Source organism: Aquila chrysaetos, chromosome 1 (genome assembly GCF_900496995.4).
Source record: "Aquila chrysaetos chrysaetos chromosome 1, bAquChr1.4, whole genome shotgun sequence".
Lineage (NCBI taxonomy): Eukaryota > Metazoa > Chordata > Aves > Accipitriformes > Accipitridae > Aquila > Aquila chrysaetos.
In genome coordinates, this window is record NC_044004.1 from 80,570,859 (window position 1) to 80,585,925 (window position 15,067).

The 15,067-nt window shown below is 39.8% G+C and overlaps 1 long non-coding RNA gene across 1 annotated transcript; it reads right to left on the reverse strand.

Moving 5' to 3' along the window:
* Positions 1–92: 92 nt before the first annotated feature.
* On the reverse strand, positions 93–14,532 carry LOC115344917. Its single transcript, XR_003924679.2, has 3 exons — positions 14,014–14,532; positions 7,178–7,319; positions 93–992 (listed from the first exon to the last, which is right to left on the reverse strand). It is a non-coding gene; the product is annotated as an uncharacterized LOC115344917 (long non-coding RNA).
* Positions 14,533–15,067: the final 535 nt, after the last annotated feature.

Here is a 15,067-nt window from a genome sequence, read left to right on the forward strand (position 1 = left end):
GGCAAAAAATATTGAGATGCTGAAAAACAGGAGTTCAGTTTAAAAGGCTGCTGACAACCTCTTATGGCGCTCTGTTTCAGAAGCTATGATTTCAAGAGCGAGAAAAGTGGGTCATAAATGCTACTGATAGCTGAAAATTAGGAGATGAAGAACACTTCAGAACATTTAAGTGTGGTAGGTATGATTACAGCAATCAAAACGCTATCCCATTTTGCTACAGTTTATCTTGAACAGCAAGGTTAAAAAAGAGGAAAAAAAAAAAGGAAAAAAAAAAGCTATATGATCCTAAATTGTGCAGTATGCATAAGTGTTAGAAACAGTCCTGACAGAAGTCTACACAGGCAGTTGACCCAAAAGGTAACATGGTATTTATCTTGTTCTGTACTTTCAAGCAAAAGGATTCCTGCTGCTTCTCCAGGAGAAGTTTCCCTCTTACCTTATGGTCTGAAGTAATCCTTTGTCGGTTTGCTGTTGCAGACTGACCTGTTTCTCACAAAATATATGTGCAAAAAAAAGCACTTCATCCTTAATTATAACACTGGGGTGTTTGCAAGGATGTTTGTCTATATAATTCACCGGCCTGCAATGACTCGGCATGTATTTCCACATATGAGCAGTAAAACAGCAGAACGACGTTTGTCGTAAGACCTGAATTAGGTCTCGTGACCATGAATATAGTCTCTGTTGCTCCAGAGAGTGAACGTTACCTAGGCACTTACGTATACTGTGTAACTTACAGTTTTTCCTCTTCTCTCAAGCTATTTTTGACTACTCGAGATGTTTTCTCCTCTCCCACGCAGTTTCAGAGCAGATGTTTGGGCTCTCGATGCTTGTTAGGCAATTGCTCAACAGTCTTGGGCTCTGGCTCGTACCAGGGATCCAGGGTGAAGCTGACAGTAAACACCATCACCTCTTTCCTCTCCCGTGAAAACCTTCTTCTCGCTGAAGACGCAACATCTCCAAGGATCATTGCATAAACCTCAGTACCTTCCCTACAAAGTGCAAAACAACTCCATAAATACGCAGTGACACAAACATTAAAAACTCCAATCGAGCCATCCACAACAAGATCTCCTCTTTCAGCAGAGGACAAGAGAATAAACAATAGATGACAAATGTTAGGTCATTCTCATCTGAAGCCAACATAACTCCGTGCTGCTGGCAAAAATGAATCCTCTCTTCCTTCTGTCAGCTGAATCAGCAAGCTCATCCCAATTCATCAGGGAGCTGCACTGCTGTTAATGGACAAAGAAGGGGTTCAGCAATACATAAAGCGTGATATATTAAAGGCACTAGAAAACAAACAAACAAAAAATCCACAAAGAAAAAAAAAAAAACACCCTAATATTAATAGTAGCACCCAATGCAGATTAAAAATGCAAATAAACAAAACAACTTCACGTGGTTTTAGCCCTACTACTTAGGGATGAGTTGAGCATGAATGTCCACATGCCTTGTTCACTATCCTGTAAACTGAAATGATACAGAACTAAAACAAAGTCTTGCAGCAAATAATTAAGATGAAAACTATGGACCCAGAAGTTGTAATGAAAAAATAGGAATTAAATGAAAAACAGTCCCGTGCGGTTAAAAAGCGACTAAACGTCATTCTCAACTTCTTCCAGGAATTGAAGGTAAATCAGGACAGGCATATGAAGCTCTCAGCTGAAGATCTGTACTCCAAGCACAAAAGTTAATTGGCAGCTAGCTTCCCTGCAATAGATTTAAAGATTTTAAGACCCAAAGGGATCAGTGTGATCGACAGATTTGACCTTCCGTATAACAGAGGCCAGAAAATGTCATGCAGTAATTCTTACATCAAATCTAAAAACTTTTAGGCTAAAGTAGAATATATATTCAGCTAAGGTGTTCAGACCCAGCTTTCAAGATATAAAGAGATGGAGTGTTCATTGCCAGCCTTTTAAAAATTGATCTACCTGCCCTTATTGCTAAGAAGGTTTGCCTAATATCCAGTTTCTTCAAGAGAGGTAGCCACTGCTATTCACCCCCAGCTTTTTATTACACTCTGCATTTTCTTTAAGCAGTAAATATAAAGCATGTTTTCAAAAGGGAAATAAATGATGAGATGAAATTAAACTTCACAAAACCAGAGGTACTCAACAGTGCGCGTCATGCAGTTTCAGGGCGCTTCTGATTGCTGCTGTCTGGAAGAATCAATGGTAGATATTTACATTAAAATATTCATTAAGCACAGAGTGCATTAGTAATTGCTTTAATCATCTTTCAGACAATAACCATCATTGTTATTCTTTGCGTTCTCCTCTGCTCAGACTGTTGCAGGGACATACTGTTACTTGTTTATATTGCACAGTAGCCATTGGAGACAAAGGAAAAACATACGTTAGGTAAGCAAGCGGCCCAGCGGATAGGCTTGCCAAACACTTTGTATAATGCAGACTCCTTGGCATTACACACTTGAATCGCTTATTGAAACTGCATTTAGAATAAAATTGCTTTCTGCCATCTTTGCCCTTACAGGGGACCTACAAAGTTTCTAGCAGCTGCCCTGGAGTCACTCAGCTGGTGTCTGAACCATGCACGAGGCAGCAGCCCTGGCCTCCACCCCAAGCGGGTGCTCTCAGTGCCCATGGTGTTGCCCATGATGCTAGAAAACTCCCTTTTTTTTTTTTTTTTTTTTTTTTTTTTATTTTTTTATTGGGCTTCCTAGGAAGTCCCTTGCTGGCTGTTCCTTGTATGCTGGGCTGTTCTGTTCCCTGCCCGGCTGATGAGCTGCTGTGCCCGAGTCCTCCCTTGCAATAGTCTTGCAATGTTACCAACAGCAGAGAGAGAATGAAAAACCTGCCCTTGTGTCATCATAAATCAGGATTTACCAACGTGAAAGTTTGGGAGCTTACATTTTAAAAAGCTTATATGTAGGACTTCTTCACAGGACTAAGTACAAATGCAAAGCAAAAGCAGTGGGGCTTCTTTAAAGTCCAAGCACTTCCACCCGGCAAACTACTTACCAAGCAAATAAAATAATTGCAATAATTTCCACAATAACAATAATAATGTTTGCCAACTAGAGTGGAAATATGCTTATGGTAATACCATGAGCAAATATCAACCCAGCCAATATCAACTCCCATCCTTTCCAAAGAGTAAGAATGTTTTGACAGTCATATATATATATCTATATACACACACATATATATATATATGATCATATTACAGACAGACAGTTCTCTGCAGCCTTTTCATTGATTAAAATGCACCCAGCTGCTGACATGTTTTGCAGAGCATAGAGACCAAATGCCTGCATCTACAGCTGCTAAAATGGAAAGCTCTCCATGTGCAGCTCAGAAAAACATGCTTAAATATTTTTTTTCCTTTTTTGGAAGAAAAACTGTGATTTTTTTTTTTTTTTAATCTTGACAGCAAAATGACAAAGCCTAAATTCCCTACAAACTCTGAGGTTAAACATTTTCAGGAAGAAGTCTGTATCCATTAACAATACTGTATAATGCTGGGCTAGCTTGATGAAGGGGGAAAGCTTAGTTTTTTCAATTGAAAGAAAACATAGTTGTTAAAAACACACCAGGTGCCTGAATTCGAGTATGTTTATTTACATTTAACATATGTTTTATTAAATTATCCATAGGGAAGAAGAATGATTGGTAAATTCAGGCTATTTATATCAGAACCATGAATATAGTTCTTGAACCAACTACTCTCCAGCATGCATAAGCCGTTACTTACCTTTACATCACTATAAACTGCTAACTAGCAAAAACCACTACCTTAAGTTAATAGGAAAAATCCTGGTTCTTTTTCTCATCTGCTGGAACAAACTCAATGTACTAGTGATACACTAGAAGCAAAGAGGAACTAAGATAGGGGTAGAAGGAAAAAGCACTGCCCTTTGAAAAGGCGCAGCCTGGCAAACCCTCACATGCAGGGTTGTCCCAAAACGGGTGCCCGAGAGTTTCTTCTGTGCTGGATTTCATCAGGAAAAAGACATACGTGCATTTTCGTACCACCGTCCAGAAACTATTTCCTACCTGAAAATGTTACATCGCTAAACAATTCCTGCAGGTCTTGTAAGATTCCTTCCTGATGTGCTGGTTTAAATGGCAGCATGTCTTTGTACGTATACCTAATTTCTGAGGTACAGTACTTCAAGTCAATGTAATATGCTGTTGTGTTAAACTTCAAATACTTTGAATGCATTTTATTAATAAATAGAAAGCAATAAACCCCAAAACTTTTATTCTGCTGCTCCATGGATGGCATTAATTGCAATAATCAGCCTTTTTCTTAAACCAACAATGAACTTTGAGTCCTTAAAGCGTGCCAATTAAAATCATAAGAAAACAACCATCCAGGACTGGAGGCTTATTAGAGAATTTATTTTAAGAAATTTGTTTGCTGAGAATAGTTTTTCTTTTCTGTTCACATATAATTTATAACGTTCTGATGTATTTTCTTTAGAAGCGGTCACGAAATAATCTAGACTAACAATTTAGGACTGGGAAAGTGCTTATTCTGACACCCCTCTATTATTTCTCCTGTTTCCAGAGTTTTCCCCTGATCTTCAGAGAGATGTATTACTCCTCCGCTGCATTATACAATACAGATAAAATACAGAAAAGTAACTTATGTGCTTTAACGTAGGCAGCCAGTGAACCCTATAGAAACTCAAGGAGCTAGACCAATACCTAAAAATTAGGCATAAACTGATTTTTTTTTCCTGGCTGAAAGCTGATGCATTGTGAGCAATGTTCCTCTGTCAGACATGACTCTTTCTACTCCCCAGTTCAGAAGAAAAAAACCCAACATTTAAATGCAAATAGTTGTAAATGTTAAACAAATGAGGATTAATAAAGATTTCTTACTGCCTACATCTTTACACAGGTAAGAACCCGCCATAAATATTAGTGTACCCCGAAGCCTATAGGCTTGAAATTTTGCAATAAAAAAACAGAAACGCCAACAGTGTTGAACCAAGCAGTTCTTAAAATAACCTCTTTCAGAAGAAACCTGAAGACATCTCTGAAAGTTTTAAGCATATTCTCTGCCAAACCTACCGAAACTGACAATTAAATACAAAGAGAAAAACAACTATTTCACCTTTGACTAAATCCATTATTTTCTACAGGAGAAACTGAAGATCATATGCAGGAACATGGCTCATGTATGTGGCTGTCCAAAGAGACTCATTTATGACAATTATTTAAAAAACCCCTCCCCAAAAGTAAGTATGCCTCACAAAAATTACTCCAATTGCGTGGCAGTTGTATCGAGCCAGACAAATTCGGTAACAGAGGTGATGGTAAATAAAGGACTTATGTAACGCAGAAAATTTGGTATTTCCTTTGCCTGAAATAGGGAGTAATGCTGTCTGAACTTCCTCCGTGTCCTGAAACAAAACAGCTGGGACTTTGTACCTATGGAGCTAGGAAGTCTTAGGAGAACTGCAGTGCTGGATGCCTGCCTGGCCTCATCGCTTTATGGGGAAATCACAGGTTTTGACTGTACTGGCATGTGCTGGATGCTCAGGCCTGTCTTTGCCAGAAAATGGCTTTTGCAAAAAAAAAAAAACAACAAACAAACAAAAAACAAACAAACAAACAAACCCCAAACCCCCCCCCCCCCCAAAAAAAAACCCCAAAATGAACTGCATGCATCTAAGCTGCCCAAACAACCAAAAATTAAGGAAATAAAAAATAAGAAAAATAAGTGTATACTGTTCCTTCCCGTGCCTAGCTCCTTTTTTTTTCCTCAAACTTCTTGAAGAAGTTTGAGTTTAACATAAACAAAAACTGTTACAGGGAAAACAAACTATGTTCACGTGAACTTAAAAGTACTTTTTGGCAATGTGAAATTGCGCCCAAATATTAGCACATTTCTTCAAACATCTTTCCAGTGCAGCTTTTCCCTGAAAAAGCTGGTAAGAGGCAGAAGCACGGCAGTGCATTAGGAAGATAGAGATACTAGTATCGAATTTAAGTAAAATATTTTCACCAAAAAGTTTTAACAGAAATAGAAATAACACTTGAAAAATTATATTATCCCCTCTGAAGATTTAAAGTTGAGAGAAAATGCATTTTCCTCTGGAAAAAAGCAAAGCAAACTGAAAGCCTATTCACTGAAAATTCATTATCAACTCTATTTAGTAGAAATATAAGCCTAGGAGATGTTAAATCACTGCTGTAGAGCTACAGAGGTTGTACCCAGAACCTTTCATTCAGACCTAACTACCCAAACGTCAGACTATTTTCAGCATCATTCCTAGAATGACAGGAAAAATACCACAGAACTCTCGACACCTGGATTGCGAAGACATATGTCAAGACTACTGAAAAATAATTAAAAGGACGTAGCAGCCTTTCAGGAGACCAGGAGTCCCTCCGTGCCGACCACCAGCTGATACCATCGCATCCCACCTCCCGGACCTGCCTGTGATGGCACAGCGCTGCACCAGCCCCAAAGCTCCCATTTCCCGCGTCCTCCAGAAAGACCCAGCATGTCCTGATCCCGCTGGAAGCGCCTCCTTTGTAGGGATAACACGGACATAGCGTCTTCCGTCTGCACCGCCAACAGCTCCGGCCTCCCGGTTTGTCGTGTCTTCCACAGCTTTTCTCTTCCTCCTTTCCATTCTCATTCTTTGACTTACTTTGGCACTGTTTTTATAATACGTGCTTTTATGGTACGATCAATATTATTTTTCCTCCCTCACGTGCTCCTTTCCTTTGTCAGTGCTTTCCAGTACAGGTTTCTTACTCACACGTGTAACCACATCGCTGAATCTTTGTTTTCTTCTAATAAAGCTATCTTGCCGTAATTCAATTTGTGCGAGATGTCTGTCTAACTAGAGCTCTCTCTCTAAACCTGGCAAGTATTTTATCTCCCTGGTTATATTCTCAAGAATTCTCAGAAAGCAGAGAAATGTAGTAATAGAAATTCCTGCTATGTTTCCTTTTCCCCAAAACATTAAATTTGGCCCTTTCAATATTCTCTTGGTCAATGAAACGGCAATCAAAAATCTACTTTAATTTCTCTCTTAACTTGCTCTTTCCCTCCTCCACGTGAAAGCATGCAGTACACAGTACGCTTGCTAGCTGTTGGACTTTCTCTCTAAAGCCGAAAGCCTTCAGGCTCAGCGTAAATCTGGATCTAGCAAGAAACCGAGGCTTCAATTCTCCGAGACAGTTACCTGTGCTGCCGCTTCTGCTGCGGGGCTCCGACCGAGCCCTTTTCTCTTGCTGCTATTGATTTTGAGGTCCCTCCACGGTTTTCTTCGCCGCCACAGGTTGCCCTCACAGGATACCCGGGGCTTCTGCTCGTGCCCCTGTTCCCTGTTCAAAGGGAGAGGTTTCTGACTTTCTGTGCCAGACAAACAAAAAAGTCAACGTTTCAGCCGTGATAAGGAATAAAAGTGTAGCTGGTCATGCAACTTTTTGGATAGAAACCCCCAAATTGTCTCATTAACCGCTTTATCATTTCTGCCTGTTTTCTGACCACTCTCACCCCAACGCACCCACGGGCACAGGAAAGTCCACTTTTCCAACCCATTTTAACTGAAAACATCATACACAGAATAAAGAGGTCGAGGAGAAACCTTTCAAAATACCGTCTTCCTTCCTTTCCTCGTTGGAAAACAGGAGCAGCGCGGGTGTGCCTTCGCATTTGCAGGGAAATCTGCATTTTAGAAATTCCCATTTTTATTTTCTTCTGCAGGATAGCAACATCTTCTCAGGGAGACCATTAACTCCCGTGCAAGCAGCATTTGCTGTACAGCTCTCCGGCTTTTTTGAATTACAGTGTTTCGGGAGGGGCCCTGTTAAAAGCTAACTTTATATCCGTCACAAAGTTTCCCTTCGATGCAGACCAAGCATAGCAAGCAGCAATGTTTTTCATTTCACGCTTTCGGAATTTCTACAGGTTTAGCAGTTTTAAAACAGACGTTAAGCTGTTCTTTCTTGGTTTTTTTTTTAACTGTGAAAATGTCTTTAAACCTCCTGAATATGCACCATTTGACCTACTGGGCTCAATAATTTAATGGCGTAAGCCCTCAAATATGAAGTCAACAGACATTTTAGATGAAGTGTCAGTGGTGTGTAGGCAACAAGCTGACATAAATCCTGAAGAATTTAGCTTTTTAAAAAAAACTTAATTCCTTCTTTACTTCAATATTCTTCCAGGGCTCTCTGAAAGATCTCTTTTGAACCTTTTCACAGCTTTACATGGCTCTTTAAGCTATGTCAGCAGGATGAGAGGCAACTTACAGGTATAGCAATGAAATTATAAGCAAATGTATGTAAAAACACAGTGCAAGAACATTTCCTAAAAGGTACTTTTCAGAAAATCAATACATGTTCACTGAGGTAGATCACCTGGCATCATCAGTGAAAGAATTTTAATAAAACAACTATAGCAAAAGAGTCAAACCTAACCGCCAACACTGAAAGCAATTATATTCATTATGAACCCATAGGACCTCTTGAAACGACAGAGCATTTCACGAACAGCTGCGCAACTCCATGGGGTCCAATTTGGGTCTTGGCTCTATCTTTACGCAGTTCCATCTTTGTACACCGAAAATAAATTAAAAAATCTAATTCTTGGAAATTAAGGGCATTTTTGTTTTATCCAGACTACGAGTGACATTGCGGGTGTTTGATTATCCTAAAAACAGCCTCAAAGTTGTGTAACCACTGGGAGCTGCTGCAGGTTCTCACAACTGTAGATCCAGAGGAGACTGTGGTTTGAAAACGTTCCTGTGCATAGCAAACATCCAACCTTCCACATTATCTTAACTTGTGGTGGAAATACTGATGAATCCACATTTTCTTAATTAACTTTATTTTAATCCTGGTATTACACTGATCCTTGAAGAAGGGAAATCTTTTTCTCGCTGACTTCAGCAGCAGAACGGGAGCACCTATTGGTGTTTTTAATGAAGTTGAGAGATACTGACTGCGATTTCTCAAGTCAAGAATTGAGGTCTCCCTTTAAAAACAAGTATTACAGACTGGTATTCTTTCTTTCCAAGGCATACAGCTTTTTACAATGAAACTTAATGAAGTAGGCTCTAAGGTATTTCCTGTAATATATTTCAATAAAAGAAAATATAAGCCAGTGAAGTTGCTCATGTAAGCATTCAGGATTTCAGGAATTACTTAAACAATGAATGCATGAAGTTATTAAACTTCTTGGAGAATTAAAATGTGCCACTACATGATGAATCAAAAGCAGGTCATTTCAAGCTTGAAGGATCGATTTTATACATGCGACTGAAACATAATTAAAACAATATGCAATTGTGTTACATCTACAGAAAATTTGACCAGACTTCTAGACCATTAGAACACCTTTGCAACAGCTTTTATTTGGGACGTTCACACACCAGTTACCTCTTGGCAACGGCACAGACTCAAGAAGATTATAACCTAGTACTTAGCCTCATGTAAAGGGACAGCCTAGTGAAATTAATGATTTTTAAGTTTTATTTCTTTGCAATATTCTGCTGTGCTGGGCACATTAAGAGGATCAGCATGACTAAGTAAAATTTTGCTCATGCACAGCTTATTGCATAAAAGCAATAGCAAGAAAAAAACCCTGATACCAGACTAATCTGTGTACAGGTTATCTGCATATGTCAGGTATTTAATGGTACATTTAATAATAGGAAAGGCTTAGAAAATTTATAACATTTTCTCTGAGACAGGTCACAGGAATGTTCTCTGTTTAAACCAGCTGGAACACTGATACCATGAGATTAAATATAACATAGAAAGTATAAAAGAATTACCATGTATTTAAAAAACAAACAAACAAACAACAACAAAAAAAACCCCACAAAACCAAACCCCAAAGAGCAGAAATGAGAACAATGAGAGGTATTTTTTCAACTCACTGAAGCATCCTACTACTTAGGGTCACCCTTCCTAGTGTGTGTCATAGATTTTTTTTGTGTCCCTATCAATTCATTTTCCGTTGGTATCATGCCTATCTTATTGGTACCAATCTGTCATTGTCAGTTAGGAACTCGGGAGATCTTCAGGTTCTCTTAAAGTGGTCACTTGGCCATCAGATAATAGAAAACATCATTACCATACCATTTATCAGATAATTTTTTTTTTAGCTTTTACTAATTTGTTCAGCTCCTGAGTCTTCTAGACATTTATGAATATAACATGTTCATTATATTGCTAACGATATCATACATTGCCTCTGTACTACCTACACAATTAATTATAAGACCACATGCCGATACCATTTTTGCTATCTGCATGGAGCTGGCTAAGAGCTCAAATGATCATTAAACAACATGTTAAAAAAACGTGCAACCACTCACCGGCTGTATTCAAACAATAGTTCATTTGAAGCTTCTTAGTAATTGCAGCATAACGAGGTGACTTTTAAAACAAAGTTCAGGTCTATTTTGCCTCTTGATGAGAGATCTTTCTGAATGACTAATTTAAAATTTTTTCAACCCATTCTACTGAACACAAGATAGATGTATCTGAACGGCAGAAAACCTGGGCATCATCTACAGTTTAATGAGTGCCTCGCTACCCCTAATGCCAGAGTGAAAGCTCTGTTAGGGATGGAGATAAATTATTATTTGGAATCAGCCCCGAGTTCCCACTACTGTTGTGTCCTGTCTCTCAGAGCACCCTGTAATGTGTACTTAAAAGGATGCAGGAATAGGGCTCAGTGAAGAACGTTCCTTCTTCATCCCACCAGCGCTACTGTCATTATTTTTCTCTGCTAACAGCAGGGAGAGCTGCCACTATGAAGCTCCCATGATTATAGTCACTTTCTAAAACGGTAATTTCCTTATCAAGAAATCATTCCTTCTTTATAAAACACCTTTATTGTCTCTGAGGAACAAATTGTGCTCTGGAAGGATTACCCAAACACATTAGGAGACTGTTGTGAAAGGAGCCTACACATTACTTTTGATCCATCTACTCTGTGAGCAGTAACCAATACTGCACTCTTTTGAAACAGGTCATTGGAGAAAAAAACAACCCCCCAAATCCAATCAGACAAAAAACCCCACACTACAAGGAAGAAAAGCTCTTAGCTGGTCATTGAATCCCTCGCCTGTCTGCTGAGACTTCTGTGCCAGTTTTCATATGGGAACAAAGGAGGCAGACTTGAAGAAAAATGGGTTTTGTTTTAAGGAGGACGGTTTCACAGGAGACCTGAATGTGGTGGGGGAATCCAAAGTACATATCAAAATACAAGCCTGTTACGTTGATTTCCCCTTTTTACGTTGATTCCTCAAAGAAAGATTTGCTTTCTTTCTGCTTCCCCTGTGTCCATAAAATAATTTCTTTCTTCAGCTCTTCCTCTTTCCCGCTTGGCAATTCCATCCTTTAAGACAACCACTTTATTTATTTTCATATACTTTTACCTGCCTGTCTTCTCACTTTCTGCCCTATCTCTGTTGCCTCTCACACTGAATCCAAAACGGACCTTGCACAAGTAACAGACTCGTGCTCAGTCCCATCTCTGGTTGCAGTCTGGCAGACATTTAAAGCCTAGTTTACTTCTTAACAGTAACAGGATTCAGGCCAGCGCACCTTGCCCGTTGCCGTTACGGAGACTCCCTGTAGTCTCTAGCTAGCTAAAGGTAATTTGTTTCATTAGCTCAAAAGACAACTGCTAACTCCCTGGGGTTAGGAAGCAACTTTTCATATGGGTAAGTTATTCCGAGTTGCTCAACGTAAGCATAATTAAAACAGAATGGTCACTGCCATGTTAACCACAGATAAGCTGGCCAAATACTAGAATAAAGCAATTTCATTCTCCCATTTCCTAATTTCATTTTTATTCTGATGAAACTTGTCCAACAGAGTGGATGATACATGTAGGTTTATACCGAATCTGTAACTGAGTATACCAAAGCTATAATTTTCCTTGAGGAATGTGACAACAGCACAATCTACTGACGCGAACAAGGCTGGCCATGACACCACCCACGGACACACGACAGAGCTATTACCTTGGTGTGAGGTCTTGGAAACTTTTCACTGGTGAAAAGGAGCGAGGGCGCCGGACTTTCAATATGAGATAGAGAGAAAGATTTGACTGTTAATTCACAGAGTAACATGCTGTCATCCCAAACAGCCTCTTTTCACATCTGTCTTCTTTTTCTAAAGCCTTTTTGCTTTTCTGTTTACTTCCTTGCCACTATATTTCTGAATTTTTCTGCTCTTAAACCTTTTCCTTAAAGATAACTCGATACCATCATACATTTCCATCACTAACTTTGTGATGTAAAACCTGTGAATTTCTTTTCTTATCTTGATCTCCAACGTCACTTGCAAAACAACTCTAATGAGAGAATAATGCAAAAGTAAGGCTAATTTTTAGTAAGTCAGTTGAAGACTTCCCTGGGAGTCACAGCACAGAGCTGCGCACACCTCACCACACTAGTTACAATACTATCCTGCGGTTACTTATAAATTTGCACAGGCTCCAGCCCTCCAAAACACATTACAGAGCCTGATGAGAAACACCGTTCAGCAGGCACAGAGACAGAAGGATGGATCAGCCCCGGCATTCCTCGAGCCAGCAGATGCGGCGACACAGAGCACCCACGTGCCGGCACGGGTGCCTGTCGCAGCCTTTACAGCAAGCAGTCGGAGGAGCAATTCGGTTGGCAAGTTTATTTATAGTTTGAAACACAAGTGAAGTGCTTCACTTTCCTCTGAAGCCACCAGGGACACTCAAATCCTGCCTAAACATCTAGTTCTCTTCTCTGCTACTGCTATTTTGAGGGCTGTGTTATTTTTCGCGTAAATCTGCGTGGAAGCAAAACCTCCCTTATCTGCTACTTCAGCTCAGCCCAGATTAAGTTGCTTTTATATTTACCTTATTCCCACATTTTTGTGAAGGAAAGCTAGAGAATGAGGACAGTAGATGTATCTGCTTACCGTTGAAATACACATGCAGGTGGCCAGAGACAATTCAGGGCTCCCCTTCCCTGCAGAGGAGGACACAGTCCGTCTTGCACCGCTTGACATCCCATGGACTTTACCGAGAAGTCTCATCAACACACAATTTCAGAGGTGACACAACTCACTGCCAATGAGTTGACAGCACCAGGAGATAACCAGAATACATCAGTGACAGCCTTCCCAAATTTCTCTGTTTCAGTCCAAAGATGCCAAGCTTTAGGAGTGTTAATGTGCATCCATGAAGCACAATGCAGCAAAGTAAGATAGCTGCTCTAGTAGAGGTCTTAAACTTTGTGTTTTTGTTAGTACAGCTTTATATCCAATTTTGTTAGTTCTTTTAACAAATCTACCTAGCTCAAGCTGAAATGTTTGTACTAAATGTACCCCTGAGACCCTTCCTCTCTCTATTAGATGGAGAGAGGAAGAATTACAAATTATAAATACAAATCCACAATAATATCAACACAAATCTGTTGGTGAGATTATAACGTTGGCCTATACATAAGGACAGGGTGCTTGTATGCGACGACTCGGGGATGGCAACAGTGGAAAGCAGAGTAAAGGGTGATTTAAACTTCTCCACTAAAAATTTGCCTGATACCGGAGTGAAAAATGGCTGGTGAAACGAATACTTGACTCCTGAACAGATGTTCTCAGACTGCTATATTCTGCAGTACACGAGGAACACTCATGTCCCATGTTGAACAGGACTGGGTTCTCCTTAAGAGTCAGATGTATCTGAGCCACACAGAATAAAAGGCAACCCAGAGTGGTAGTCTGGCATTAGACCTGAAAAAAGAGGTTTCACTTGAAACTGGGAAAATAAGAATGGAAAATAAGTACAGCAAGACAATCTTTTCTTAGCATAGACCGTTGAGTAACAATGCATATTTTACAAGCATACATCATCATTTGTTTCTTACTTTTCACTGGGTATTGTGGCCTGTAGTTAGCTACACCTACAAACAAAACCCATGAGGAAGAAAAAGCATAAAGGGAAAGAAAGAAAAATTAAAATTTTTGTCCCCACCCCCCCAAACACGCACCTTAATTGGAAGGGAAGATTTTAACATACCTGCACACTGCTAATAGCAAGCTCTTTTGCTGTCTGATCGAGTGGCAGCGCGGTCACAAAGCACAAGCGGTTCACATCCCCCATCCCAGACCTCGTAGGGCAGGAGTAGTACAAGGAAGCTACCTGGAAATCACACACGGAGGTCACCTTCCATTCAGCAGCTATTTTCACGCTCTATAAATGCAGGCTCCTGGCTATCTAGGTGCAAATCCTGCCCCCCAACCCTCTTCCTGACCGAACACTAAGTATATTTTAATTCCAATATTCCTATTCTCTGTATAGCAATATGTCATTCCTTATATATGTCAGGGATTTGGGCCAACACATACTTCAGGCTTTTGCCTGCAGTAACAGGTAATACACAAACCCAGCTCTTGGCCAAATCTTCCACACTGAACAAATTTGACAGGGGAACCACTGGTGCAGAATGAATGCAAATCAGGATGCCAGTTTATTTTCCAGTCAGTTCTGCACATAACTAGAATCTAATCCAGTTATGGTAAATATTCAAAATCTTGATGTAAGGGTGAAACACATGTAAATTGCCATTGTGATTTTTTTAAAAGTAAACTAGAATCCAGCAAATCCATCTTGTTTCATTATTCTCTGCAACAGAGAAGAAAATTCAGTTGCCAAGAGTAAATTAAAAATAATAATACTAGCAACACATATTTTACAAATGCATTCTGCTTCTTAAAAATAAGGTCCCTGGATGCTATAGAAGCCAATAAATTATTGCACAGGCTCTATGCAAAGTATCTCAGCACAAAGTAGATTATCCGCTCACACGTGAAAAAATGAAACCGTGCCACTTCAAATCTGAGTACACCGCTGTCGGTGTGTTCTACACTTTTAATGAAATTTTAGAAGCGATCATTGATGACTATGCAGAAGTCATGTCTGCTGCCAGAGCTGTCAGTTCACATAAAACGCCTAGTGGGGAAACCAATATTAATGGCTTAAGCTCCTCTGTACCCTGGAGCTACGTTTGGTTGTGAAGACAGGATAAGCAGGAATGCCAGACTCTCTGCCCTGCTCCCCCGCCAGCTTGTGA